The 4,971-nt window shown below is 42.6% G+C and overlaps 1 pseudogene; it reads left to right on the forward strand.

The window, feature by feature from the left end:
* Nucleotides 1-1,167: 1,167 nt before the first annotated feature.
* LOC142839281 (large ribosomal subunit protein eL29 pseudogene) lies at nucleotides 1,168-1,638 on the forward strand (annotated as a pseudogene).
* The last annotated feature ends 3,333 nt before the right edge of the window (nucleotides 1,639-4,971 follow it).

Raw genomic sequence — 4,971 nt, forward strand, 5'->3', positions numbered from 1 at the left:
CAAGATGGCGGTGACTAGGACTCCAATAGCTCAGGAAATTGGTGAAGAACTGACAAAGGCAGGTGGGTCTCTGTGACTTCAAGGCCAGACTGGACTACACACAACAAGTTCCAGGGCAGCCTGGTCTACACAGTAAGACTCCATCTCAAAGAAAGAAAAGACAAGAAAGAAAGAAAGACAGGCAGGCGAAAGAAAGAAAGAAAGAAAGAAAGAAAGAAAGAAAGAAAGAAAGAAAGAAAGAAGAAAGAAAGAGAAAAGACAGTCCACAGAATAGACGAAAATCTTTGGCAACTGAGACCTGAAAGAGATTAATACCTAGAAGATAAAAAGAACTCAAAAACTTAAACACCAAAGAAACTCATTCAATCAATATATGGGCAAATGAATTTCATGGACAGTTCTTCAAAGAAAAAACATAAATATCCAATAAATAGATAATGAAGGTTCAACATCTTTGGCTATCAGGAAAAATTCAAATTAAACAACACCCAGATTCTATTCAGTCAGTGCCTTAGGGTCACCATTGCTGTGAGGAAACGCCATGAGCAAAGACATTTGGAGAGGAGACGGTTTGTTTGCCTTACACTCCCACAGCACTGCTAATCACTGAAGGGAGTCAGGACAGGAACTTACCAGGGCAGGATCCTGGAGGCAGGAGCTGAGGGAGAGGCCATGGAGGGAAGCTGCTTACTGGCTTGATTCCCATGGTTTGCTCACCCTGCTTTTACATAGAACCCAGGACCACCAGCCCAGGGATGGCACCACCCACAATGTTCTGGGCCCTCCACTATCAACCACTAATTAAGCAAAAACCTTACATCTTACACAGTCAGAATGTCTGTCAGGAGAAAAGTGAAAATAAATGATGGAAATTTCTTATTGATGGAAATCACTGCTGGTGGGGGTGTGCATTGGCACAAATACTATAGAAACCAGTATGGCAAAAGAGAAAGAAAGAAACAAACAAACAAACAAACCAACCAACCAGTATGGCTGTTCCTCAAAAGCAAAAAATACCTGTGAGCCAGCTCTACTGTTCCTGAATACATAGATATAGATGTAGATATGGATAACATATTATCCATATATATATGGATATGAATCTAAATCAGCATACCACAGAGATATATGCACAGCCATGTATACAATACTCAATGGGCGGCTTCAGGAGCCGCCGATTACCGTCCAGCCATGGCCAAGTCCAAGAACCACACCACACACAACCAGTCCCGGAAATGGCACAGAAACGGCATCAAGAAACCCCGGTCACAAAGATACGAATCTCTCAAGGGGGTTGACCCCAAGTTCCTGAGGAACATGCGCTTTGCCAAGAAGCACAACAAGAAAGGCCTGAAGAAGATGCAGGCAAATAATGCAAAGGCCATGAGCGCACATGCGGAGGCCATCAAGGCCCTGGTGAAGCCTCAGGTGGTGAAGCCCAAGGGGCCAAAGGGCCCCACCCGCAAACTCACCCGTCTGGCTTTCATTGCTCACCCCAAGCTTGGGAAGCGGATTAGAAGCTACATGGCCAGGGGTCGTAGGCTCCAAAAAACAAAGCCCAAGGTTCAAGCCAAGGCAGAGGCCTCAGCTGCAGCTCAGGCTCCCAAAGGTGCCCAGGCCTCTGTGAAGGGCCCATAAAAAAAAAAGGTCTCAGTCTGCCAATGTGAAGACAGATGAACTGGTGTGAACACCTACACAGTATTTGCAGATGATCAGGACTTTAGGCTGTTTTTACAAATAAACTTGAGGCAAGTTCTGTTAAAGAAAAAAATACACAATAGGCAAGATAGGCAACTGTCAACAGAGGAATGAACAAAATCTCTCTCTCTCTCTCTCTCTCTCTCTCTCTCTCTCTCTCTCTCTCTCACACACACACACACACACACACACACACACACACACTGGAGTATTATTCTACCATAAAGAAGAATAAAATTATGTCATTTGAAGGGAATTGGTTGAAAGGATATAATTTTGTCAAGCGAAATAAACCAGACTGAAGAAAATAAATTCTACATTTTCTCTAATGCCATACAACACGGAATATTATATACATGAGAGTACATGTATAACACGAAATCAGAAGGGAGCATTTAGGACAATAAAGGCTATGAACAGGCAGGGGAAAGAGAGAAAGAGAAGACAAAGGGGAGCAGGAAGACAAACACTGAGTCTTTTCCTCATATGTGGCCTCTAGGTGCATGCAGAGGTGACAGGAAAAGCAGGGGAGTGACTCAAGGGGGCGACAGGGATCAGAGGAGGGCAAACGGGGTACAAGAAAGGACAGTGGTGGGGCAAATATGAGAAAGTGCAATAATGCACCCGCATGAAAACGTCACAACGAAACCCATTATTTTAGATCCTAACTTAAATGTGTTAATAAAAAACAGCATTCGTGGCAGCACTATTTCCAGTGACTCCAAACTGGAAAGAACCTGCACAGTTATCGTTAGAGCAAGGAGGTGAGCTGTCGTGTATGGATACAGCAGGCTGTGCTACAGCAGGCTGTGCTATAGCAGCTCAGAGGAGCAGCAGCCCATCGGCAAGAACACCAATGATTTCCAAACCGCTCAGTGCTGCAGGCTGTATGAATTAAACCTAAAAGTTCAGTGCAGACGAAACTAGCCAGTGGTATTAAAAGTCAGCACATAGTTATCTTTGAGCAGGCAGGTGGATACTAAGAGAGGAAGGGCTTCTGAAATGCCAATCATCCTCTGTAACTTGAACTAGCAGGTTGCACACTGGGAACATCCATGTAGCCCAAATCTTCTGATTTGTGCTCTTTTCTGCAAGAATTTTATACCTCAATAAAATTTTATCAGCTGGGAAATGAGCCCTTTGGGCAGGGTAGGCATTTTCTTGCCTCCTTATAAGTTCCCTGGAAAATCCTCAAACATCCTGAGCACCTGTTCTGTGCCTTGCCCCAGAAGGCTAAGAAATTTAGATGGTAAATTTCTCCAAATTCACCTCTCTGCCAAGCACCAGGAAGAACAGCCCTAAGATGCCAGGGCAAACAAACCCAGGTGCTCCCTGATTCCTGATTTAAAACAGCGAGCGAGAGAAACAAGCTCATGGTACAATTAACAAACAGACCAACCCTTACTCTCTAGCCAAATATTGGCTTTTCCTTTTAAACTTCAGCTAAAATACTTATTCTTGGGTGGAAAAGACTTGTGGTTATTATCCAAAAGCTGTTCTAAGTCATATACTGCCATTAAAATGCTGAGTTTTCAAACAAAATCCACAAAATTGGAATGATTTTCTGAGACAAAAAGTTATTTTATTTTGACATTCCATAAAATAAATTAATTAGGTCAGCACCTCACTTCATTGTGGTTGAGAGTTGTGTTGGTGTTTTTATAGACATATATGTAATTATAATTAACAGAAGTTATTTATGCGTAGGTCCTATAAATAACTGGCTATGATACAGCCAAATAAATCCAGATAATATGGATGACATATTTTCCTGGCATTCTACAAAGCATTGACTGGACTCATCTCCTAAGAAGTAATCTAAAGTTAGGCATAGTTTTAAAACTGTCATCTAAATAATTAGGGTTTTGTCTTTTGTTTTTAAATTTACGATCTCACTGTGTGGCACTGGCTGTTCTGGAACTTAATTTGTAGATAGACCATGCTGGTCTTGAACTCTCAGAGATCTATCTGCCTGTACCTCCCTGCGCTGGGATTAAAGGTGTGTGCCTCCACGCCTGACCCTCAGCTGAATAATTTAGGTAGCCTTTTCTGTGGTTGTGGCCATCATTGTGTGGTCTTTCCAGTTCACAGCTGATCCTGGCTCAGAATCCAATATCAAGGACTTCATTTGTAGAAGTCATTTGTACTGGCTTCTGCTTGGATGTGGCTGCAGTCTAGGGTGGACAAAACTCTGCCTCCTGCCTGGGCTTCCTATAAAAAGTTAGACCAAGGAAGGACTACCTGTAGGTAGAAGTTTCTGCCCCACCCGCAGCTTCCAAATAAACACACAGAGCTTATATTAATTATAAATGCCCGTCCAGGCAGTGGTGATGCACACCTTTAATCCCAGCACTCAGGAGGGAGAGATAGGTGGATTTCTGTGAGTTTGAGGCCAGCCTGATCTACAGGGCTAGTTCCAGGACACCCAGGGCTGTTACAAAGAAAAACTCTGTCTTGGAAAACCAAACCAACCAAACAAACAAACAAAAAATGCTCAGTCAATAGCTCGGGCTTATTACTAACTTTTTTAAAAAATTTATTTACTTTCATTTTATGTACATTGGGGTTTTGCCTGCAGTTAAGTCTGTGTAAGAGTGACAGATCTTGGAGTTACCTACAATTTTTACTTGCCTGTGTGCTGGGATTTGAATCCACATCCTTTGGAAGACCAATCAGTGTCCTTAATCAATGAGCCATCCTTCCAGCCCCGTTACTAACTCTTAGATTTTTAGTTAACCCATATTTTTATCTATACCACGTGTCTTGGTACCTTTTCTCAAAATGACATGCCATCATGTTTCTCTCTGTATCTCTGGGGACACCAGACTCCACCCTTTTTCTTCCCATCATTCTCCGTTTGGCTTTCCTGCCTAACTTTATCCTGTTCAGCTATTGGCTAGTTAGCTTCTTTATTAACCAATGAGAGTAATATATATTCACGGTGTACAGAAAGGTTATTCAACAGCAGCTGCCTTGCATTTATAAAAAAAAGACTCCTATTTTAGAGGCAACCCTCAAAGGGTTAAATTTGTTGATGACTCAAGAGAGTTTCAAAAGGGCGGAAGGCAGTGAGGTTGGACCCTGCCTGCAAAGAGGATAAGGGTAAGAAGAGATTAAAGTCTGAGCATTACTGTGGCTCTCACAGGCAAAACATCTTCCCAAGGAGAAACCCTCTTTGCTGTCAAAATCTAGGGGGTGATTAAAGAATAGACTGAGTTCTGTATAATTTGCAGCAGTTCACCTCCGTTTGGAAAACTGCAGGTTAACGAGGAA

This window comes from Microtus pennsylvanicus, chromosome 21 (genome assembly GCF_037038515.1).
Source record: "Microtus pennsylvanicus isolate mMicPen1 chromosome 21, mMicPen1.hap1, whole genome shotgun sequence".
Taxonomy (NCBI): domain Eukaryota; kingdom Metazoa; phylum Chordata; class Mammalia; order Rodentia; family Cricetidae; genus Microtus; species Microtus pennsylvanicus.